This window comes from Gavia stellata, chromosome Z, assembly GCF_030936135.1.
Source record: "Gavia stellata isolate bGavSte3 chromosome Z, bGavSte3.hap2, whole genome shotgun sequence".
NCBI classification, from domain to species: domain Eukaryota; kingdom Metazoa; phylum Chordata; class Aves; order Gaviiformes; family Gaviidae; genus Gavia; species Gavia stellata.
The window spans coordinates 7,098,708-7,125,353 of NC_082637.1; positions in this window are offsets into that span (position 1 = coordinate 7,098,708).

Consider the following 26,646-nt stretch of genomic DNA (forward strand, 5'->3'; position numbering starts at 1 on the left):
CCTTTACATCGTGTGCACACCTTTCCAGCTAATCTCTACCTGATGTGGCTTTTTCTCCCTCTCCCTCTGCAGTTAATAGGTATTGCTAAATGATGCTGGACACAGACTTCTGCTGAATGTCCTGCTTACTGACTGAGAAAGGAAATGCTTCCTCATGATTTATCATCATTTCCACTTATCGCCCTATGTAGGAGATAACAAGTGGCACAAGAATTTGTATGCATATTCTAACAGTCCTTAAAGGAGAGACTGAGCGATACACTCAGGCATTGGCACTGGGGGGAAGGAAATTAGGTACCAGCTTCACCACAACTGCTAATTTGCACCCTCTAAGACAGAGCGGTTACGTTAGCTCACGTCTGCTGAAGGATGTTTTCGGATAAGAAAGTGCATGCAGTTACCAGGGACCTTCTGATGCTTTGTAAGTTATTACCCTGCAGTGACTGGTTTGTGTGTCAGAGTCCTTAACCACATTAAGGCAGAATAACTTCCCAAATGGAAGTTACGGAGTGTGTTGGAGGCAAAGGTGCTGATATAAAAGTGTGGGAGATTGCTGTTCAAGTTTTCCATTAAAGTGCAAGTTTGATGAAGCTGGGGTGCGTATTGCTTTTGGGCATCTGTCAGAGAGGGAAGTGAAAGCCTTATGGAGCACTGGAGCATGTTATTGGCAGTGTTGTAGGCAATACGGTGGTGGAAAGGATTGCAAAAGCTGCTTTTACACTCTTTTAACATGTTCATCTGGATGGGCTGTGTTTTGTCTTCACTGAAAAAATAGGAGAAGAAGAAAGAATGGGGGAAGAAAAGTAAAATAAAAAAGGGAAGGGAAGGGGAGGGAAGGGGAGGGAAGGGAAGGGAAGGGAAGGGAAGGGAAGGGAAGGGAAGGGAAGGGAAGGGAAGGGAAGGGAAGGGAAGGGAAGGGAAGGGAAGGGAAGGGAAGGGAAGGGAAGGGAAGGGAAGGGAAGGGAAGGGAAGGGAAAGAGGGGAGGGATAACTTCTGTGGAAGAGTAATTCAGAATTTGTGCTGGTTTTTATGCTTACAGGGCTTTCCATTCAAATGTGAGGGGAGAGCTAATGGTGTTACAGCAACCACAAGACAGGGTCAGTAAGAGTCAGAGGCCAGAAGAAAGTGAGGTGCCACCTTCTATTGGAAGGTGCAAGTCTCTTAGGGGTGAAATAATTCCACCCATGTCCTGGATGAAAGAAAGGAACTTCCTTTCTTATGGACTTTCTTAACCTGAAACAAGGTCCCACATCTGCAGAAGTCCCCTAACCACCAGGCCTGAGGAGGTTCACCCCACCTTCTGAGACTGGGCAGAATTCTAAGCACTGGGAAACCAAGATGCATTTGACTTGTTTCTGACTGACTGCGACATTCCCCCAAGGATTGCTAGATAATGCTATCAATACACAAACCCACTGAAAGTCAGTGCATCTCCTTTTCAACATTCTATTCTCTCTTTCTGAACTATTGTATTCCTCATACTGCAAGGGGATAAGTCTCTGAAGCCAACTTGGCAGCATTTAGTATAACATGACTGATGATCAGAAATACTGTAATCACCAGTCCAACTTCAAAAGACTTCAATGAGAAGGACAGGCTGAATGAGAGGCAGTGTTTACTTACCTTGTAAATGTTGATCACCCTATCAAAATTTTAATAAATACGCATCTGAACGAGTTCCTTTGTGTCCTGAAACCAAAATAATTCTACTTTGTAGAAAATAAATGTAAACTCCTGAAGTTCTGTTAAACAGACAATGATTTATCTGGCTGATGTTCATTTCTGTTCCCTTTATCAGGAAATGTGATCCATACACTTTTAGATAGTGTCACTACTTTTATTTGGAATTCACATAGAGATTTTCTTTTCTCAGTACATAAGTTAAACAAAGACTGTTTTAATTAAAGAGTTACCTACAGTCAAAACATAAACACTTGTGAATTTAATAGATATTATCATCTCTTAAGTACTGTTAAAGATGTTAAAATTCTGGCTAAAAGAGCATCAGGGAAAGTTAATTGTTGGAAACAATGCTATTAAATTTGTAATAGACTGCAATCTTAATATAGTTCTGGTTATACATAGATGCCCATTCACACTGTAAAGGGCAGTTGTGCTCCTGGATGTACTATCATTCAGCTGTGACATAAAATTGAGGTGCTGACCAAACGTGGTCATGGTGATACTATGGTACTTATGCAGTAGTATGGATGTTGGAGTTGTCTTGGACCATCAATTAAATGACATTAATTACCCTGTCTCTGAAAATCTCTGTGTAATTACAAAGCGTTAGGATGTTCTTATTTTTTCTCTTAAGCTTTACTAAAATGTAGATGATGCTTCCAATGAACTTTGAGCAATTATTTACTAAATAAGGCAGACTGGAAATAACTGATAGTTATGAGGAGAGATTAAATGGTGGCTGTTAAATTGGGGACATAAATATTAAGAGAGGCTGTGATTTTGCCATAGACTTTGTGTGTGACTTTCAAAAAGTAACACTTAGAGTCAGTTTTAACATAGAGTTCTAGCTTTTTAAACAGGCCTTTCCTTTGCACGGCAAAAAGATGAGGGACAATGAACAGACGTTGTAGACTGTTAGATATAAGGAAAAAATTCTTCACCATGAGAGCGGTCAAATGCTGGAGTAAAATCCCAGAGGTGTTAGGGAATCTCCATCCTAGAAGAGATTAAAAAATCATCTGGACAAGGCTCTGAGCAACCTGATGCACAGAAAATGAAGGGATGTTGTTTGAACACGGGACTAGACTGGATGTCTCCCAGATGTCCCGCCTAACTGAAATTATTCTGCAATTCTGTGGTTCTGAACCTGCAGACCGTCCATTTCCACAGCCAATCTGGAGCCACCCAGGGAGTTCAAACCAGCCAGGAACCTCCCTTGCGGGCAGCCAGGTTTGAAGTCCAGCTGGTTGACACTGAAAGGACCAAGCTCTTCTCCACAACAATATCCCACAGTGTCATTGTCCGTTTTTGACAAAATAGATTTCCTTACAGGCCTGATTCAGATGCTAAACTCCAGGGAGAACGGAAATTTTAGGCAACTTCTAGTGGATGATGGAGTTTCTGAACGCCCTTTCTGATTCACTGTAGTCTTCACAAGCTTTATAAAAGGAGACTATGTGTTTAATATAACTTTTTCATCATGGAGGTGATGATCTTACTTCTAGTCCCCTAAATATTTTGTTGGATCTGGCCGTGAGTCTCATTTCTTTCTCATAGGCAAGAAGGGACTATAACATTTACCTTCCTTAGATGCACACAGTGAAGCTTCATTTATTTATTTTTATGCTACATTAGACCTTTAAATACAAATTGGGATGCTAAAATGTAGCTATAAAATGATGAAAAAGGGGAGATATTTTTTGATATTATGAGAAGAAATTATTATATTCAGAATATGTAGGAAAGAGTATTATTTAAGGTTATTTTTTGCAGGCACTTAATATTTTATCTTTCCTTTCCCCATCCCCCCGAACACATCTCCTCCCTCTCTTTCTGTTCCTGCTGTGTACAAGTACTACCTTGCTGTCTACCTTTGTTAGGTCTCTGTAGAAAAAACGACCATTAATATTTCAAGAGGTCTTCTTGTAAAATAAAGGTTAAATCAAGAAAAAAAATCACAATATAAATAAACAATGAATTCTGATCTTGTTCTGGAAAAGTTAGCACCATGTAAATTTAAAGCCAGCGTTGTACCATTTTCAAGTTGCATTTGAGGAGTTACAAGGTATATAGCTGACTGCTTATGTTCATCTGTTTTGTTGACAGAATTTTAATTCTTTCACAAAAATTGCTAATGTTCCTTTATTTTTAATCTCATTACTATTGTGATTATTACTAATAGCAGTTAGCTTTTGCACTTTGGGTGTTCTTGCAACACAAAGGAAAGGAGCAGAAACTGAAAATGAACTATAAGAAGTTTGATGCAATAGGGAAAGTGATGCAACCGGAAAGATGATACAGCCAAAGCTGTAAATTAGAGAATTAATTTTGCTCCAGCACCTTAGGAACCAATACTAAGAACAGGAATATTCAGTGACATGCTAAGAGATAAGCCCTCTCTAAAAATGAAAGAACAAGGCATGAAAAGTTCAGGAAGGACATTGGGAAGTAAAAGTGACATGTCAAAAAATTGTATTTCAGGTGTGGGGTACATCTAAGACAAGAAGCTGGAGTTTCTGCTTTGCGTGCAAGCTGCTGGAGACAGAACACCCAACACACTCATCCTATGACCTGAACAGGGTTTGCCCACAGGGGCTATTAATCTTGTGTATAGCTCAAGAGATGAGTTTAAGGAATACCCAACATTTTCAACTTTGGATTCCCACAAGTAAATATCAAAATAAGTAGTCCAGTGTCTTGAAATGAACCCTAAAGGTCTTTGGGTTGAGTTTGTGAGTTCTGAAAAGAGACCCAGGTTCATTATAGCTACCACGTAAAAGTGTGCATACCTAACTTTGGGCAACTATGTTTGAAAATGGTGACTTCTTTTTAGAATGTATTATCCATGTTTTGTTTTGTTTTGTTTTTTTTTTTAAGTCAAATCCTCACCATACTATGGAGCAAAACTATAAAGTTTTCAAAAGGTTTCATTCACAGTAAGCTTATGCTAATAAATTCCACATAAATATTAATTCACAAGAGTTAAAGAAAAAAACACAGATGTTTTTACCTTTTGGGAATAGTATTTAATGATCGTCAAGTAAATTCATTTGGCCAAAAAATAATCTTGCACTTATCCCATGTTCTCAGAGCAAACATGAAGAGGATGTTCAAATATTATTTAATACCTGAAAAATATTCTCTTAATTTAATTTTTATTTTAATTTAATTTTAATTAAATCTTGGCTGTAATAAGGAAAGGACAACGATGTTCTAACTGTACAGAAATACTATAAAGTGCACCATCCGTCTAATTCATCCTTACACTGAAGTCAGCAGGCTTGGTTCCTGGGCTGAATACAAAGTCGATGGTTTTATATTAAACATGATTGTGGTGTAATTGGAATTACACATGCATATATTTGGCCCAATGACTTTATTAACTTTCATCCATAGGCAGTTATTGAAAAGAATATTGTCAGCTCTGCTTATTTAAAATGAAGCTTGCTTTCTTTTTTGGATTCTTCTTGGATGAGAGGGGAAAAAAAGGAATAATTTGGTCGGTACCCAGGTTCTGAACACTGTGTCACTCAATTTCAATTAAAAGTAATAGAAAAAAAGATATTTTTGTTTGCTGCTTCGCAAAACATGAAATAAGCCCTGGGCTTCGGTTCTGCACCCTTTCTTTCAGATGTGTATTTTCTTGTATTTCCAAATTTGAATCAAGACTTGCTGTCACACTGAACCTTGCTGTCATTTGGAATAATATTCTTTTTATCCTGTTTTATCGTTTTTTTATCATCACAACTATGACAAGAGTTATTCTTCGTGTTTGAATGATGATGAAAGAAAAATAAGCCTGAGAAGGCTGAAAGACTGGTGCCATCTCATGTGACTTCAGAGCTCTGTGACACAGGTCTCCATTTCTCAGTAGTCAGCCACAGCTGTACTTATGTCTCTCTTTCTCTCCATGATGAAAAGCAGGCACTCTCAAGGTGCAATTCGCCTGAGCCATCACAGATATCTACCCTAAAATGATACGGACCACTTTCTACGAGGGCCTTGTTCCTTCCATTGTCTCTGAAAAGAAATGAGGAGCATAGAGAAGATGTAGATTTTGGACCTCTGAACATCTATCTTTTAGTCAGATTAATCCCAAGGTGTTTTCCTGATTTTACTGTTATTGCAGTACCTGTATGCTCTAATTGAGGTCAGAGCTCTGCTTTGTGGGTGCAGTCCCTAAGAATAATGGGAGAATATTTGTGTCGAGAAAAACTCGCATCTTAAGAGAGAAGATGAACAAAGATGCATGGAGATGAAGTGACCTGAACCAGATTAGTGGCAGAACCTTGGAGGAAGCTAATGTCTTGGTTCAGTACCCAAACTAGAGAAATACATTGCCGTTTGGAACGTTAATCTCTGATTGTAAGGCTTGCTTTACAGTAACATGGTGTTGCTGCACGACATTTTTGTTATTAATAACCCTCATGATTAATGAAATTTTATTACTACTGAGTGATGCTAACCATAACTAGGGTTATTCCTTCCAGGCATTGTGCATACATAGTGAGAGACAACCCCTGTCATGCGGTTGTTGTCCCCACCATCAGCCTGAGAAACTATTTCTTCAGTGAGGTGGTCACTTCTGACCAAAAAAATTTGTGGGTGCCTGGGGAGCAGGAAACCATGGACTCATCGATCAGCTGGCAGGCCAAGCCAACTGGTGATCTGGCAATAAAAGGGCCTGGAAGGGAAGGAGCACTGGGAGAAAATGGAGTTCCCCTATGGTGGGTGGGAGAGGACACACTGTGTAGAAACCAGGGACATTGTAGTGTGGAGGGGGGACGACTGGTGTATGGAATTGCTGCCTTTGATTGACGGTTTAATAGGCAAGCATAACTGCTGATTATATTGACAGAGTTGATATATGATAAAGCATTAGGAATAGCCAAAATCTGGTGATTTACTAATCGCAACTACTTGCAATAAATATAAGAAAAACTGCATAGAAGTTGCAAAGTGTATAAAAACAATCACTCTAGGAAATTTCACACCAATTTTCCACTCAGTTTTCAAGAAAAAAATAACATTTGTGCTCAGAATGATAATTACACAGTTACATTCAGGAACCTCTAGAACTATTGATAAATGGTGATAGAAAACACAAGGAGGAAAAAAAAAAAGGAAGAAAATAAAAATCCTTTGTCAGTTAGTTGATACTTAGAAATCTACAAAATGGATGGGAGGGGAGTGGAAAAAAAAATCCCAGGCTTGTGTCTTTATTAGAAGCTCAAAATGTCACATATAAGCAGGGAATACTACATAAAATATTAAGCGACTCTAATGCTGACTGGGAAAATTTATAGAGTTGGAGCTGTCTGTCTTAAATCATGCCCTCTAGTTATCTGTGCTTCATCTCACCTAACTTGCATTCTCTGAGGGCAGTGCAAGTTTTTAATTCTGTGTATTTATAAAAAATTTACAAAGGACTAATTTAAGCACTACATTAAAATTATAGTAATAATAATGATAATGATCTGAGATGCACGCAGAGAGTGGGAGAGAGATGTTGCAGGAAGGCAGGGTTACCAAAGAGTAGTTACAAAGTTGTAGGTTTTTTTCTGGTTTGTTTGCTTGCTTTTTAATGAAAACTGATGTTTTCACATCTAGAAAAGTAATTATTTGGCGGTTTGTTGCTCTGTCTGTTATGAAAAACTGCTGCTCTATATTGTTATGGTTGAAACTTGCCTCTCATTACAGCTTTAATAATGATTCTCTACCTGCCACTGCCAGCAAAATCAAGGTCACTGAAGTATCTTACTAACTTACACCTGACTAAAGGGTATTTTTGCTTCTTTTTTTGCTTCATTTTTCATTTTGTGTCTTGGACAAGGCTGATGCAAAGTAGGCAAGGTGCCTGGGATGTGTGAGTGCAGAGAGGCAAACTCCCTTTGTGTCTATATTCCTGACACTCACTTACCTCACCCAGCATCCAAAGACCTTGAAGTCTCCCTATAAACCCAAGGTTTGGTGATATTTGGCACTCTTGCCTTATTTAATGAGAGCACTAAGTGGCTGCCCGTGGGTTTCCTGTTATCCAAAACAGCATAAGCCCCCAGTTGGGATCCTAATCTCTGTCACTTCAGTACGATGATCACAATGGGCAGGGATGGGCCAAGCAGGGGACACCACACAGTTGTTTAGACATCTTGGGAGGAAATAGTAAAGGGAACACAGATTTACATGTGAGGGGTAATTAGCTTGAGAGCCAGGGTACGGGCAGAAACAACAAAGATGCCCACCTATGCTTATAGAAATTTCTTTCTGAAAAAAGAACAAAACCCCAAAACATTTACACGTTCTGTCCTGGAAGGAAATGTGTTAAGGAACAGCAGGACAGGAGCCAAATGGAAGACACCAACGTGTTGGCAGTGATGGGAACAGTGGATAACAGTGCATAACTTTTAACTTCAGTGAAAACTGTGCAAGGGTCTTGAAACAAGCAACAATTATTTTTAACTAGTGATCTTGTGAGGGAAATAAATTGTTAAACCAGGAGTGGCAATTTCAGGTGCCTGAATCAGCTAAAATAAAAATTCCATACAAATGTGATCGATTTGCAATTATCATTGTCCCATATGTTTGAGGAAGGAAAACTGAGACTGAGAGGCAGGAAACAGGCAGGCAACATGTGAAACACCCCTCCTCCTACTGAAACGCTGCAGTGCACTGCAGCATCTTCTCACCATAGACCGTTTTGGAAGACGCATTCCTCTTACAATACTCCATATGATATCTCCAGACTATAACTCTCATGAAGTGTCCAGAATAGACAGTTCAGTCTCTATCCCAGGCAGAGCGAAAACATTTTAAAATCAATATTCATTTGCTTTGATGAAACTTTGATTTGGCAAAGAAATTCTGATCTTTCAACTCTTTGTTTCTTTTTTTGGAATAAAAATGAATGTGAAAGTGTTAGACTAAAAATCCTGATTTTTCACCACCTTGTTTTTCTTATTGCTCTTTTATATTCATTCTTACTTAATTGTGTTATAGAAAGATGAAGTTCCATAGTGGTTACAGTGTGCAAGCAGACAAGGAGACCGTCCCTGCCCAGAATTTCTTTAACCTCAGTGATTAAAAAAATTGGAAAAAAAGGAAATACTATTATAAGCTGGATTACTGACAAGGAAATTAGATCAAGTAATTTAATTTAGAGGAAGCAATCCAAAAGCAAAGCTGTGGCAGGAACGAGTTTTCACAAATTCTCTTCAGTGCTCTGTGTTCAAATAATCCCTTTTTATTTTTTTAAATCTAAGTTAGCATTTGTGGCACATGGCCAAGCCTGAGAAGATCCCTCCATTACCAGTGGGGCCTGAAAGTACTGCCTGCTCAATCCCCTGTTAGCTCCAAGAGCCCTGTGCCATCAATCACACAGGGATGGGAAAAGACCTTTCCTATGGACCCTATAATGCATGGAGTTACCTGTCTTGAGTATTTCCTCGTCTCGCTTAAATACAAAATGGTGTTACTGAGTAACAGGGATTCATAGAAGATGGGGAAAAAAAAAAAGAGACAAGATACCATCCCATTTTGTAAACTGGAAGGACTTCAGCTAATGCTCCATAAAAACTGGCTTAATATACAGTTATTACAAAGCTTCAGATTTTTGACAGATTAAGTGCTACTAAATCACTTTGCTCTGAAGGCACTAAAAGGTCACAAGATGAATTAGTTCAGGCCGTCTTAGCCTACTCCTCAGCACGTTGCTCCACTCAGAAGAGAGGAGGATGAAAAAAAAGAAAACTGAACTGGAAATTATGACCCTCTAAATGTCTACAGGATGCGAAGCTGTGAAGAATGACAGTGCCTTGTCAAAAGCAGGCAGATGGGCTTTTATCAGCTTGCAGGGCAATTTTCTCCCCTTTTTTCTTTCTCTTTTCTCTTTCTTTATTTTTTTTTCTTTTTTTTTTGGTAGACTCTGATCCATAATGTTGCATTCTGCCCTTTAGGAAGAATTTTCCAGTTGAAAAGATCAGCAGGCATAACCTAGCCTACTGCTTAGGACATGTACTCGGGTTGGATGCAATAATTCTTTAACAATACGGCTGAAGAATATATTTTTTTGAAGTGGCTGCTTTAATAGGAAAAACTTCCTTTCTGAAGGGGATTTCATATGTGTTCTGGTAAAGGTGGCATCGCACGCCTAATGATGTTTTATTTTTCTGTTTTTCTGAAGGCATTTCCGCACTGAAAGCAGACAAAGACTGTAGCCGTGTATTGTTTCCAGTACTGTCTTCTCTATACAGATTGATCACTCTGCCCTCAGTGAAGTTATTCCAGTTTTACAAGGTCAGTGTAAATGGGATCAAAACTGAATCCCTGATGAAGCTTTCATTAAATCACTGATGCATTTTTGGCTTCAGCCGCAGCAGGAATGGCCCCTGCCTTTGGGAATTGTATACTGACTCTGTTAGGGGTTTAATTTCACCCCAGAAAGCAGAAAAATTCAGTACTCAAGAACACTTTGTCCTTAATTCACCCTACTGGGGCCTAAAAGTTGTCGATCACACATTGTATTTCTCTACCCGGCGTTTGAGAACAGCAGGGGATCTTTACATTCAATATGCCATGAGCTGCATTACTTCAGCACAATTGATGAAGAAAGGATGGATCAGTGACCTTCGCTTTTTGGATTTCTTTACATTTTTATGGATGAATGTCATGGCTGTCACGTCTTTTCAAGGCTGTTTTTTCCATTACCATCCTCAGTTTTTTCTTTTCTTTCCATTTTGTGGATCTAAGCCTTAGTTCCTACTCCTCACTAATGACTTGTGCTCAGCAGCTCAGACGGCATTGACGCTCTTTGTGCTAACTACCTTATTTTATAATATAGAACAATCTTGACTCAGCAAAGTACTTAAACATGTCCCCAACTTTAAGTATACAAATAGTAAAGTCAATGGAAGTCATCGTGACTTAAATTTTGACAGGTGCTTAAGTACTTTGCTGTATTGGGTCTTCCTGTGTATTAAAAACCTGTTGGTATGACAGCACCTCTTCCTCAAAGCCCTTATTGATTGTCTGAATCGATCTTTATCACAGATAGAGGAGTAATCATGTAAACAAAGAACCACTGAATGCTCGGTCTGAAAAATGAAAAACACAAGGGTTGTGTAAATGAAGTAGTCCACGAAGCATCAGTTCCCTCTTCAAAAAACAGCCCAAGTACTCAAGTAAGTAAGTGTACATCAGCTTAAGGGGAGCACATTTTTAATAGCAGTGTATCAGTTCTGTATGGACTAAGGTTAAGATCAAGGACAAGCCAAGACACAACTGAAAACACTGGCACATGAAGACTTAGCTTCTAAATCCAGCTGTCCTGGTAAAGCTACTTTCTGATCCCACTTTCCAATAACAGGAATTCACATCGACAGACATTCTTTCCCTTATGGAAACAACTCCAAGATTAAACCTGTCTCCACTAAGAGCAGAGCTTTGTCCATGTACAAAAAAATGCAGAAGAGTTATAAGAAATATGCTGAATGAGGAATGATTTCCATGAAAACTTCTAATTTCAGTTACTTATTAAAAGGAGGATTCATGAACAGTAACAACTTGGGGAATAGAATATTATTTCCAACGGATTATGACTTCTGGAGATAATAACATTCAAACCTTATTTATTTTCTATTCAGAAAAAACTAACAATATTGAGCTCTATTTCTTTGAAAATGATCTCTTAAATGTTGAGTCCTCTCTCCTAGCAGACAAATAAGGGTTCATTCCACTGTAAACCAGAATCAGACCTTCCTAACCACCAACTAGACACTGAACTGGACACTGGTCTGGTCTTGTCTGGACAGTCATCACTATAGACAAGAAAATTGAATTATAGTTTAATAGCACTTCAAAAGGGACAGATACTTTTGCCTAATCATGAGATTCAGTTTATGGTTTACTCTCCTAAAGACTTCTCTTTCCTCATTAGTTTCAATTGCATTCAGCTCTTGGCCTGAATAACAATATATAATTTCCTGTATCTTTTGCAAAATTAATAGGTTGCAAGGGAAAGAACTACCAAAAAGTACATGTAGTAAGTTTGGTTTCAGCTGTCACTTAAAACAAAACAAAAATTGTGTTTAGATTTGAAGCATGAGGACTCTGAGTGTATAGGGCACAAGGAGGCCATATTTTGAATTGTGGTGCTGATTCAAATGAGTTCAAACTTTAGTACAAGGTCAGCCATAGCAACTGGCACTGAATGAAACATACCAAGACCTTATCATAAGGTTCTGATAAGTCTTATGTAAAGAAAATCTGGGGATGAACAAGATAAATGAGTAAGAATTGTACAGTAGTACTTCAGTAGTACTGAAGCATCCTGCCTGGATTGATATGACCTGCCCCTCAATGCGCTTAATTTGTACAGTTGAGGTACTAATATGGTCATATTGGCCCTTGCTCCTGTTCTGAGCCATCACAAATATCAAATATGGGTAGGTCTGAGTTGCATATACATTTTCTGAGGTGAAGATGCTCTCACGGCTGCATGGAAAACCCGGTGAATGTCAATATTAGCTGTTTCTCTGCTCATCTCTTCAGCTGATGAAAGGTGAGATGAGGGTAAGAAATGGAAATTGCTGAAAACTAATGGATCGCCAGGAGGAAAATAAAAAGCTATAGCAAGACAAAGAAAAGGGTAAGAGGCAAAGGAAAGGAAGGCAGGGAAAGAAAAGGAAAGGACGTTTCATGTAGCAATGAAGTGGTTAACAAATGCCTGGAATCAAAGAGAACTCTCTGACCATATTCTAGCCTTGACCTTTGTGCACTGCCATCAGCAGATCTTTTCTTATAGTTGGGAGTGATATTACTGTCTCCAGTTTATAATCCTATTCACAGACTTGTATAAAAGTAGTTTGACTCCTCTCTCCAGAAAGTTTGATAGCTATGGTCCAGGAGAATCAAGAAGGAAAAGCTGGCATAGCCAGCAGTTGTAATTTATGAAGAGCCCAGTTTAATTGCGCAAGGTGAGTGAAGTGCAAAAGAGCAAAGAAGAAAGTCAAAATCCCAAAATGAAAAACAAAACCAAGCCCCACTAAAAGGTTTGTATGGCATTTTTTCCATAACTTTTTCATCACTGAAGATGACAATGGGACTTAAAACCCATACAAAAGCACAAATTTCTCTACATTTTATAAAACAATTTGAGTAGAGGGTGCACGTTGCAAAAGGAGTCGACAGCATTTAACCTAGCAAGACTTTCCTGTGATCTTATTATTGTATAGTAGAGTCGATAAACAACATGAGAAGATAATTTATTTAATTAAAGGTGCAATTTTTACCTTGTTATTATCCATTTTTAAAGTCTGCATGTATTCTATTTCATTTTATATTTCTCCTCATAATCACTGGTACAGATATTTTGAATTTTGACAAATATTCAATTGCTGTTTTAATCCACCCCAGGGGAAAGGAAGAAGATTTTAGCAAGTAAAATTAAGCTTATTTCAACATTTTTGCTCTTTAAATGAATTCTGCTTCTTAAGAATGTGCAAAAGTTCACTGACTACAAGAGAGATGGATTTTCTCATTAACAATGTGAATATTTGACATAGTATTTTTGAGCACAGACCTCTTAGCTAGGTAAATGTTAGTCAATAAAGAAGCTTTCTGAAAGATTACATGCAGGCTTGTATGCAAACTGCCAACTGCCTTTAAAAAAAGACCTACATGATACCCTAGCAGTGATTAAAGTGCTGCGAGGTAACATACACTAGGCTATGATAATCATGGCAAATCATGGAACTAGGAACATGGAAAGTGGCAGGGGGGGAAAGGTTTTTTAGAGCTTGAAGTGACTAATTTCTTCAGGTGAGAGCTGTAGAGAAAACTAGTGACAAAACCGCTTGAGCTGGCAACATCTCTTAATATACACTGAACAACGAATTACAGTGGCATTTTCTTGACAGGAATACATTGGAATAATCTGCCCTCGAGGATGAATTTTATCAACACAGTGAGTTAGCCACAACAGATCATCCAGAAATGACACTATAGTGTATCATGGGGTCTTACGGGTGCATACACAAAGACTAATCTTCCCCTGTAGCCAATGGAGAACAGAGAGACTGTTCCACGTTGTGTTTCAGAGCACCTAAACTGGTGGCAGCTCTGAATCATCTCCGGTGAGGAGCCATTGATAGCTATGTGGCCTCAGAAATTAACGTCTGTTGGATTTAGCCTTTGTCAATACCAATTTGATCTGACAGCAACACAAAGGCATCATTGTCTTTGTCTGCATAAGATACTTAACACCAAATGAAGAACATTAACAGCTCAGACTGAAGTAGTTTAAGGCCAATGTGTTTTCCCTGGCACGTCCATGGAGAGAAGATAAGTGAGGAAAAAACCCTTTCTATTGAGAGGAAATTTTCTGTGAATTTCCTGTTTAGTTCAACAATCTTGTTTCTTTATGTTTCTGGACTGCACTTATTTGTTTTATTCTCTTCCTCCTTTTCTCTCATATTTCTGTCTCTAAAGTTTTATATCCTAATTGTTCTTTCCTTTCTTATTTTTTCCTTTGTTACATTTCCCATCCTTTCCTCCCTTTTGTTTCTCTCATATTTTTATAAATAAATTTCCTTCCTTTCCCCACCACATAACAAACAGAAGAAAGAAATAACCAACGAGATTATTTTTTAATGCTAAGGTCATTTGCTATGCAAATATCATTCCTAATTGGATGGTAAATTCTCTGACGACTCATGCATTTGAAGAGTCCTGATTTAGCCCTCCAAGCCTAACTGTAAACAGCAATTCCTAGATGCTTATCCTATTATAGGTCTATAGGCTACAAACTGGTATTTCTGCTACCAACAAGGAATGATATACATGCAAAAAGAGAGTGTTTGGCAAAATCTCTTTATAATCTGCCTCTTAAGCTACTTAAGATATGTATAATGTAATACCAGGCAAATAGATTGCTTAGCACTGTTATCAAAGAAGTATGCACTCGTGAGGCAGTAAACATATTTTCATTTCAGTGGATTGCCAAAATGAAGTTTTCTTTGTTTCTTTATGAGAAAGATAAACATGAAAAAAATCTTTGCTTTCTGCATGATCCTAGGCACTACTGAAGTCAATGGGAATTGAGAGAACCCAGCACCTGATGGCTATTACAGTTTTTCTTGTTATTTTATCTTGCCCTCCTGGTCTGGTCTTTTGATTGTCTCTATATTTTGCAGCTGTCAGTAGGATGTTAATATATTATGACACGCTCATCATATCACCAAGGAAGAAATCATTCATCTTGAAGATCAGACCTGTCATATAATTATACATTGACTATAACAAAGCAAAATAAATTCTTCCTTAGAATATACATGCACATTATACATTGACTGCACATGAGCACATGTGGGCATGTGTGTGTGTGTTGGGAACAATAAAATAAAATTAAATTAGAATTGCAAGGAACTGGTAGTTGACATATTTCAAAGATAAACTATCTGAAGTACCTTATTTTTTGACAAGGCAGCTCAGAGGTCCTACATCTCCCCCTCTCCCCTGCATGTCAGGTTTGCCTGTGTCTAAAATTTCTGGGTCTACCATAGCTCACACATACACACACATGCACACACACACATCTGTCTCCTGAGGAAAGACTTCAACTTTGTGGCAAAACTGAAGAAAGCATGTCAGGAGGCTGTAGGGAAAAAACCAGCTTCTTTCCTATAGTTGTTTTTGGACTCTGTCCAAAATTCACCCTCACTGCTTTTTACTCCTGACACATTTTCCCTACGGAGTCAAATATCTTTTTTATTATTTTTTAAACAACTGGCACATTTTAGGTTGTGCACCTCCATTGCTAGTCTGGAAAGCCAAGATTCAAAGAGCGGTGACTGTATATTCATGTCGATATTAAATAAGCATGGCATTTAAAGACAACTGTGGGCAACTTTTTCTTTTGATGCTATCTTGGGATTTTTTTTTAAAGGGTTTTATATAAGACATCAAATAGTTATGAGGAATGTGGCTGTGCTTTTTATAACATAAGAAAGGTTAAGAGCAGAAATCTTTATAGACATTGTAAGAAGTTCCAGGGGAACAGAAAGCTCTATGGACTCAGAAGATGGATTTCACCTTCAAGACTAGGATTCAAGTTCACCAGAGGAATCTCAAAGTAGCAAGTGTTTTGATCTCAGCTCAGTTCTTCAGGGCTTTGTGGGTGTGTGTCTGTGAGTCTGTGTGTTGTCGGGTTGGTTTCTCAGAAAGAACTATATTTTGCATCTAATCTGAAGAGGTTAGTTCCCTATAGATTAAAATTCAAATGGCAGGGAAAATACTTAAAGCTTCTCTGTAGTTTGAACCCATTCAAAGTTTCTGGGAGAACTCACCTGCTTCCAGATATCTCAGCTTCATGAACTATTTTTAATTGGCTTTGGTGCTGCTTCTCTTTCCTGGGTGTTTAGTTGTTCAGGCTGCTCCTACCTCTCCTATGTTGCATGGATAAGCGTCTATTGAGAATGCACAGGTATCTTGAGATAGGTTTGAGTTTTGATGTAAGGAAGAGAAGAAAGAAAGGAAGCCTTGTATAGGCATGCAAAAGCAGGTCACAATCCCGGACAAAAAAGGGGACTTTTGGAGAAGGAAATTACAGCACAGTGAGTTGGCTCCATTAAAAGAGACAGATAGTGCAGGGCCAGTTCATTGGAGCAGAACAGAGCCTTGAAAGTAGGTTGTGGACTGAGCGACAGGTGAGATAGTAAGGACAGGCACTGCATGTAGTGTCTATATGCAGTATATAAAAAAAAGAGACTCTGAAAGAAAGAGTAGGTCTGGAGGAGAATATAAAAAGGACTTGAGTCAACCTATGAAGCAGGCATGTATCAAGCATAGTCTTAAGAAAACAAACATGAGCAAAAAATGTCCTTAATAAGTAAACTGCCACTGAACAAGACTGCAGCCAGTAGAAGGGAAAGTTAGGGATGGTACAAGGGGAGGTCATTATTTAGCCATTTTTCTGCCTAAGACATTGTTAACTATATACACAAACACAGCAAACAAATGCAAAATTATGATCCTACATCTTGGCCCTCTCAGTCTTGCAGAGGATTCCCATATTTATAGTTGAGATTTGAATTCATATATATATTTGCTAAACCTTTCCTTTAATGTGAAAAACATAGCAAAGGACGGGTTAATAGAATGGATTAATACTTCTGAGCCTTCCCCTTGGTTTTCATGGGATGTTCTCCTCCTCAAACTGTTTCTGGCAGTAAAAGCAGCACCAGACCAAATGTGCTTTTTCTCCTTTCCTTATTTCTAAATTCCACTAGACTTTTCAGTAGTTCAGAGACATGATAAACATTGAGAAGATGGAAACCAACTGTCTGCAGACCAAAATTGGCTCTCACAAATCAAAACTTGCAATAGTTACCCTGACTTAGATGAGCATCTAAAGATCAATGCACTAAAAATCAACTATATATGGTGATGCAACCATGTTCAAATATGAGAAGAGTGTTCAGAGTATGATATGCTATATGAAAAAGTACACCATGTGGAGATGAAGGCCTCAATTCCATTGTCCACATTTAGGCATCTGATGCCAATTGACATGCCCCAGGTTATCCTGTCCAGTGTCCAACAGCCATTCTATAAGCTAAAGATATCCCTTAAACTCTGTGTCCTATATAGAGGTACCATTTAAATATTTTGGATATTCTAAGCTATCACTGGTAGATATATATATTTAGGCCTGAGATTCATGTCTTGGACTGATGTCTAACTCAGGTATTACATGCCAATGTCTACATGTAGGCCAAATTTTAACTGCACTTATAGAGATCTAAAGAGGCATTTAGGTGACAAAATGTACATGTCTGCTATGGGATAAGCTGGATTACTCTCTAGACCCTGTTGACTGCATTGACTAGATCTTCAACTGTAAAAGGACCTTCGGAGAAACAAAGTGCATGTAAGTAGATTCCTACACTGACAACACCTAAATTTAGCTTCTCTGATCTACAAACTGAATCCCACCTCTTTAGAGTCTAACCTATGAGACCCAGGGCTAAATTAAGTTGCCTAAGCATAGGCCTCTAGTCCCATTTCAGAAGCCTTGGAGTATCTAAAACATCCTCCTATGTGGATATGTGACAGACGTGGCAAAAGACTATGAGAAGCCCATGACTTTTTGAAGTCGTGGCTGATGGCCAGAAGAGATTTCCTAGGGCAGCTCACATGGTGCCCGTCATTTGTATAAACAACTGAAGCAAGCTTCAAATGAATGAACTGTAGTCAACCAAATGTTGACTTCAAGTATATGAATACATGTGGGTAACCACCAAGAAACAAAGACAATTGTCAAGGACTGATGCCTGGTTGTGGTTTGGGAAAATTACATTAGTTCTTATTAACAAAATAATCATTAGTCCCTGATTATGAATACGAGCTGCACTTAATAATGAAAACATGATCTTTTCAACATGTGCTGTGTCAGAGGCAATATTAAGTTGAAAAGAAAGATGGTCTGGGGGTTACCATTCTCACTCTGGGACTTAGGAAAAACATGTTTAATTGCCAGTCCTGCCACAGATTCCTCATAGCACACTTCTATTATTTGTATTACTGTAGACTCTAGTAGATCTAGTCATATTGTGTTTAAAATTCTTTGTCCTTTAGTTTTACAGCCCCAGAAGTTAGAATAACATTTTTCTAACCTTGTTCCATGTTTATCTTGTCTATTTTGCTTGCAAAACCCCTTGCAGAGGCTCTGTCTCAAGTCCTAGACACACAGAGAGGGTTGTTTTGTTTTAACGGCACCAGTCACCCTGCCCTATACACCATAGGGCAGTACAATTACATTTATACTGGAATAATTCGTTCATATCTGACAGCAGTGATGTTCTGATTTGGCATCTTCCTTCCAGTGCAAGATGCAAGTCCCTCGATATAGCCCCTCTTGTTCCACGTTATTGGTTCCGTTTGAAGTTCTGTCCAGTTTGCAGTTGGCATCATGTTTTCTGTACATACATAGAATAACCTCACTGTGTGATTTCCCCCCCTCCAAAAGATACCCAGGCCTTCCCAGATGCAGCAGCTTCAGACTTACTTTACCATATAGAATTGTATACAGTCTTGCCATTATGTTCTCGTCTGTTCCAAGGGAAGAACCCACCTTACCACAGGATATAATAATGAGCATCCTCAGGACAGTACGTGTAGTCCTGTCCCAGTAGCAGTCTCCTGGGAGGGTGCAGTGCTGGGGAATGTGCAGCCTGTCCTCAACCCACTTGAAGATGGTGCTGGTTCTGGCGTGGTGAGATGCATTACTGCACCCTTGTGGGAGAAGGCGTTGTGTTTCAGAGACGTGCGTTTTAAGTTCCCCAGAAATAGCTTAATAGAAGTTATTTTATTTTTACCTTGTGGGACAACTGCAGATGGGTCTGCAAAAGAAAAATGGTGGGATACACCAGGCTACTAGAAATAGTTACACTGTGGTATATTCTGACACAAGAACAGTTAAATGGATGGATTCAGGAGATAAAAAGAAAGCAGCATCTCTGAAATATTATAATTGTTAACACAATATAATGCAGATGTTGGCAAAATACTCTTCCTGGGGAGAAGTGAGTCAGTCCACACACCATCTGACCATTCATTACACCGTGGAAACCTTTGGAGTGCATTCAGTACAGCAAGCACAGCACTGTTCTAGCTGATTAAGTTGCACCCTGTATTTCAGGCTCTCAAGGCCACAAGACAGAGATGCCAATTTTAACAAAAAGGTTTTTCTGCAGGAAGGAAGCAGGGTGTTATTATATATTACATTTCTTGACAAGGCAACTGGAAAAAGTGACTGCATTCTCTCTGACGCAGTGCCAGCTTGTTGGCTGTGTATGAAATAAAGGGGTGTGGAAGATTTTCTCTGTCTTCAGAGTCTCTAGGAACAATGGGGCACATTCTCCTGTGTAATGAAGCCCCTTTGTATCATGATCCAGAACAACCTTTAGCTGGTACCATGAAGTGAATAGAAAATAAAGAAAATCAAAGGATGCCACTCTAGTTAGTCCATGAGACAGCTTTGACTAGGTGAGGGTTTGAACTAAGTCTGTCCATGTTCTGGACTGACAGAATATCTTAATCTATGGGGTAGGTGCAGATGGAGGGATGTGACAAAAATTTCAGCTATTCAAGTATGTAGAAAAATTAAACATATTTGTATTCTTTTATGCAGAATGAGACTGATAGTTTTGGTACTATTGCAGGAGACAGGACACCTCCTCATGTGAAAGATTATTTACACAGGTGGAAGTGTAATAGGAAGAATGACCGAGGATGTCCTTCTACCCTTCAGAAAGCCTCTATAAACTAATGGACGAGGAACTCTCCCAAGAGAAAACAAATTTTGACTCCGGTTCTTTCTGCAGTGGGTGAGGACTTCAGCTGCTCTGCTGTTGTCAGAAGCAGGAGAGCAATTCATTCTCATCTTCCCATTTGGTGAAAATCTTGCCTTCTGATTTCTAAATCTTAAAGGTGTACATCAGGAATATTTCCAAGTGATTATTCTCAACACTGAGGGCTAAGAAAATGTCTTGAAAAGTGAAATAGAAATTTTTACTAACTCATATGATTCCAAGAGTTAAAATCTCCCCTCCTCCAAAAAAATCTGCTCAGTAACATGAGCTAGAGTAAACACTGAGCTATCTCTGCATATCCACTTCCAAAGATTTTTCATGGGCGTAAAAGTTATCTTACAATTATCAAAAGATAAAGAAGGGAATTCTAATCATAATTTTAAAGTATGTGTTTTCTTTTACATTTGTACTTGAAATTTTAATTTTGAAAATTAAGTGTTTCAGCTATGCGATGTATTTTTTGAATGATCTTGCTGATGTATTAGGAGTCATATACTGCAAAAACTTTCTTTTAAAATAACACATAAAATTCCCTATTTTAATATAGATTTGTACAGAGCCCACTCTGTGGTAACCATACAATAAATAAAAAACCTACCAACAAATAAATAATAATAAACATCACTCATGGTGTTCTCTGAACCTCTAAAGCACTCTGGCCTATAACAATCCTTTTTCCTCTGGCAACTGTTGCTCTAGTGATGCATTTCAACACACTGAAAGAACAGCTTACTCTTTTGACATGTTTTTTGTAATATCCAGGATTGCTACTGCTTCAGTGGTGTATTATTATAATACTTTATCAAAACAATGCCTGCCAGGAATTTCTGTCCCAAGAGAAATTTTATATAGTTCTTTTAAATGACAAGAAAGAAAGCCCAGTTTATAGAATTTCTTGGCGATCCTTACATAATCATAGACACCACGGAGTCAGTGTGGTTAGCAGCCTTTCACTAGGTTGTTTTATCACTTCATTGTAAAGGGGCAACACGATTTTACAGAAGAGCCGCTGAGGAAAAGACGCTAAATACTTAAAGTCTGGGAATCTTTCTGAGATCTCAGATTCCCAAGGCTTTTTAAGAAGGTGAAAACATGAATAACCACACTGGTTTTCATCTTCCTCAGGAAGAATAAGAAGGTTTTGCCCTAGGACTCTTCCAAATAAAGATGCTTTTGGCATAGGGACTTCCTTACCTGGATGTGGTTTCTGTGCATTTAGGAACTGTCAATGCATTTTTCTTCCATCAACTTGGACATTGTCCCCTAGAATGTGTTGAAATTTCTATTAGCCACAACTTCATTTAGAAAGGAATTACACAGGTCTTCTCACAACTAGTCTTCTAACTGTGTGAAGAGAGAACTCCTGCTACAAGTTTTGAATCCTGGTCTTGCTAGCTTTCTTTGATTACCTTAGCTTTTTTTTTTTTGGAAGAGGCAATGAACAATCAGTCCTTATTTATCATTGTTGTGGTTTAAGCCCAGCCGGAAACTAAGCCCCACACAACCACTCGCTCACTCCCCCCAGGTGGGATGAGGGAGGGAATCAGAAGGGTAAAAGTGAGAAAACTCGTGGGTTGAGGTAAAGACAGTTTAATAGGGAAAGCAAAAGCTCTGCACACAAGCAAAGCAAAACAAGGAATTCGTTCACTGCTTCCCATCGGCAGGCAGGTGTTCAGCCATCTCCAGGAAAGCAGGGCTCCATCACTCGTAGCAGTTACTTGGGAAGACAAACGCCATCACTCTGAACATCTCCCCTTCCTTCTTCTTCCCCCCATCTTCTTACTGCTGAGCATGACATCATATGGTATGGAATGTCCCTTTGGTCAGTTAGGGTCAGCTGTCCCGGCTGTGTCCCCTCCCAACTCCTTGTGCACCCCCAGCCTACTCGCTGGTGGGGTGGGGTGAGAAGCAGAAAAGGCATTGACTCTGTGTGAGCACTGCTCAGCAATAACTAAACCATCCCTGTGCTATCAACACTGTTTCGAGCACAAATCCAGAACACAGCCCCATACTAGCTACTATGGAAAAAATTAACCCTATCCCAGTCAAAATCAGCACAATCATCATCAAAACTCAAGATTTTGTAGGGCTGTGTTATAGCCCCGCTACATCATCTTTTTTCCAAAGTGAAAAGTGTTAGCTCAATTTGTCATAACACCAGTGGAAAATACACTATAACTTTTACCACCTGCTACCGTTCTGTGAATCTTTTAACCAGTTCTCATCCTTATTCTGATAAGGGCAGTAGAGATATACATGGTACCTAAGACATGGTTGAACCACCTCTGTTTCCAAATGTCTAAATAAATTTTCAGTTTCATTCTCTATTATTTCCTAATGATTCTGAGCATTAGATTTGCTTTTTTTGACCGCTACTGAGCATTGAGCTGACATTTTCATTAAACTTTCTATCATAACCGCTAGGTCTCATACCTAGGTAAGGATCATCTTGAAAAAGTGGCATTTAAGAACCTACATTTAACCTATATTCAAATGATAAAATACCTAACCTGTATGAAAATCTAAGCAGGGAAGGTTTTCACTGGTAAAAACTCTAAAGGCACCACCAGCACCTGAGGCTGTTCCACTGCGCCTGTCAAGAAGTATCACTATTTTGGCTAGCCCAAGCATCTTAGGGACCTAAATTCATTTGGATGCTGGATGTGAGGCAAATCTACCACTTTCTTAGCTAAGGGACTTAATCATATACTGTCTAACAGGAAGACATTGAATTCAGCACAAGGTAGAGTGTCCACAGCCAATTTTACTAAAAAAAATAAATAAATTAATTCTAAGAAGTGCCACTTTTCCTAAAATATCTGTAAGCAACAGTTAGCCAGGAGTAGGAGAGCAGGGTATTAAGATGTCCTCACCTTCAGGTGTACAACCTCACATTTTCCTCAGGAAAATGACCTAACCCTTAAGAAGCAGCTGAGCTACAGGGACTGAGCAATTGTGTATGCATTTCTCTCCCCCCGTTACTAATGGATATGGTCTACTGTGTATATGCAAAATAAAACCCAAAGAATTAATGAAAATACACACATATGTACGTATATATCCCTCCATGCATATATACATACATATCTCTCTGTATATTCATCAGATGAGAAATGGATTCTATAGACCAGTGGAGATCTCTCTAATTTGAAATGAAAAGAAGCTCTCTTCCTTCCCCAAAACAGTAGTCCAGTGATGTGCATAACTGTGTCTAATACATTTAAATCTAATCTCGGCAGGTGGCTTTTCATGGCTACTCTAGGTGTATTACGGAGGCTTAAAACTCCTGCAGACACACAAGGGACTGAAATCCACTGCAGCAGTTACAGCTAGGGCCTGAGATCAAAGGGGCTGGGGCATTAAAAATCCAGAAGCAAAGTTCGAAGCAGTCCTCAGTTCACACACCATAGTCACTTCTATCTGTCTATTTTATGCAACGTACGGAAACAGATAGGTATAGATATATAGGTATAGAGAGCTATGGCTATAGCTATACCTAGGTACAAATGCAAATATAAACATATGCTGAGTTGTGTTGCAGGCATTCTTGGAGAATAAACACGGATCAGATTGCCCTGTCAGGCTGCTTAAAAGATCTTTTGAAAATATCAAAGAACTATAAACTATGTTCTTTTGTCCTCAAGATGTCATTGGTACACCCTGATATTGCAACCTGTATGTCAGAGGCTGGTGGTTAGATTCACCGATCCTAATATTATACCTCTTTTAACATAATAGCAAGGACTTACAAGGAACAGGTCCCTCCACAGGGTGAGTCAGGTAGTAGATAGAAGAATCTAACCTTGAAGCATCCAATTTCTTTCCTTTGAGGGAGCCAGGCGTGAACATGTTTCTAAGTGAGCCTCCTTTCCTGCAGTTAGACTCCACTCCAGACTGACTAGCTTCCAGTAGCAACTGGTACCAGGGCTGGTGATTAAAATGGGTAAAATAGCATGAATATTGATTTTAGGACAACATAATCAAAGCAAACCCAGTTTTACAAAATCTGAGGACCCCAAAATCAATAGTAAAGAACTCATGGGTGAGACTGTGGGAGTGTGCGGATACAGCATCTGTAAATCTTCACATTGCTTTTGAATGCCTGTCTAAAATATGTTTTAGTTACAAACAATGAACGGGTTCAATACAAGTATAATGGGATGAAATGTTATCATCTACGATGTACAGGAGGTCAGACTAGCTGCTTTAATGCCTCTCTGGCATTACTCTATGAATATATGAATCTATGAAAAATAAATCAATATTAGGGGGAAATGCTACATAACTACTATCATTGATCAGCCAATTTCTGTTGTAAATGTCTTCTCAGTTTTGCATTTTCTTTGTGGAGCAATTTCTCATGATGCATTGTGACTCAGTCACTCTATTCTTCTACTTCTAGCAAGTACACTTGTACTTGCCTCGTAGTACTTTTCTGAGGCTCTGGTAGTCTTACCATTGAGTTCAATGGGGATTAAGAAAGGTTGATGATGAGACCCTTTAAAAATCATGTCCTTAATCAATTAATGTTTCTGAAGTCATTTAAGTGTGCATGTATATGTGGTGATGCCTGAGATTCTTTAAGACACTAGGACCCCACTTGCCTATCTTCCCTCATGTTTTTTTGCTTTTCTTTCTTAATTTTTGCTTTAAAAATTTGTAAAGTAAAAGCCAGGTAGAGTTACTGAGTTGTAACTTGCTCCTGACATATATGATAGCTCAGACTGTCAAGTGACAACACTTGACAAATATTACCTGAATCAAACATGGTCAAATATTTAAAGACCTCTAAAGTTCCACTGCATGTGACCATATCTCAGTAGCAGTTTAATATTCTTAAGATATACTTTGCTACTTCCTAATATATATACGTATATGTATATATATTTCTATGTATTTTCATGTAGCTTCAGCTGATGTATACGAATGTACCTTATAACTACTTAGGACCACCCCCACTAGTTTTATAACCTTTAAGATCAGTTAATGATTCAAGACACCAAAATGATTATAGAGATCCCACTCCTGAGCCTTCCAGAGCCTGCCTTTAAACAAATACAACTATACAACTATTAGCAACATGATTGTTTACCTTGCTTCTGGTTATAAGATACAATAATCTCCTGCAGGATGATGAAGTGGTAATCTGTATTTTTCCACATTCCAGCATAGCTGCTTTTCATCCTTTTTGAATGGCATCCTCCCAGTATTTTGGAGCTCCTCAGTACAAAAGCCTATATCTAATTAAGACCACTGAACTGCAAAATAATGTTGACACAGGGTAATTTACACCTGGAAACGGAATAAATTGAGATTCTCAAAAGTCCTATGGACTACACAAGCTTTCACTCCTGGTACAATATCAGCTCCAAGACTTAAGCCAGCTGCTTCAGAAAGATCTGTGAGAAGGATGTATCTCATGAAACGTTTAACCTGATTTTCTATTCAGAGCAATTGACACAAAGACAGAAAGAACTTCAGAAACACAGTCAGACATTGTGATTATTCCTCCAAAAAAAATCTGCAAAACTCCTGAGGATGCCCATCACTGTTGACAATGTACTTGAACCCAAATTTTTGTGGTTGCTTTGATTACCATGGGAGTAAGGAAAACACTGAGTCATAAAAGTCAGACTGAGTCAGTTGTGCAGTTCATGGTTAAAAGAGGCAGATAAAACTTGGTAAAACAACCTTGCATTAGACCAAATCGCTAAAGCCGCCAGAGCAAACTAAGAGAGACAAAACAAAGGGCACATCAACATAATGTACATATTGTGAGGATTCTTGAAGGTCAGAGTATGCTCTTTTACTTCTTAGTGACATATAATGCCAATATTTGTCAGACCTTGATGAAGACCAAAGCTCAGTCAGAAAAAAATGCACTGCATGACATTTGTTCTCAGACCTCTACCTTTGAACAGTCTTTATTGTAGGCACCTGGCTATGAACAGTTTATAGCTAAAAAGAAAAATAAAGTCTCGGTTTGGCACGAGGAGGCAGGGGGAGGGTTTCCACAGTTATATTTTCATGTGATGGTGAGTTGAAGTTGCTGATGAATGAAACAATCATACAAAAAGTAGAAGTGCTTTCTTTACATTAGCATCAAAATAAATGGCAGGCTTTATCCCAATATTTTTACTCTGAAAATCAGCTAGCGAGTTAATTTAAAAATACTGGAATTTCATGTTGATAGAAAGTAATGAAAAATTGGAGAATTTAATTTTAACAGGTTATCTAAAAGTAATACACATTCCAAGTTTTTGCTAATCTACAAATCTTCAGGGTGCATATCCCCATATAGACATTAATCTATTCAAAGATGCATTCTTTTAAATTACATGGCGGGTTGTTGCTTTTCTTCTTTGTTTTTTAAATTGAACTAAGAACAGCCTAAATCACTTACATACTAAATGAATCTCTGACTCTATCTAGAACCAAATATTTCTGTAAGCTGTGAGTGTTTGAGTATACTTGCACCTTGTGAATCTCTTATTTGCAAATGATTGTATTTCAGAAAGCACTATTTGTTACCATTTTGGGTTTTTTAAAGCTATTTATGTCTATGGAAACTGGTTGCAAAATGATACCTTTTCTAAT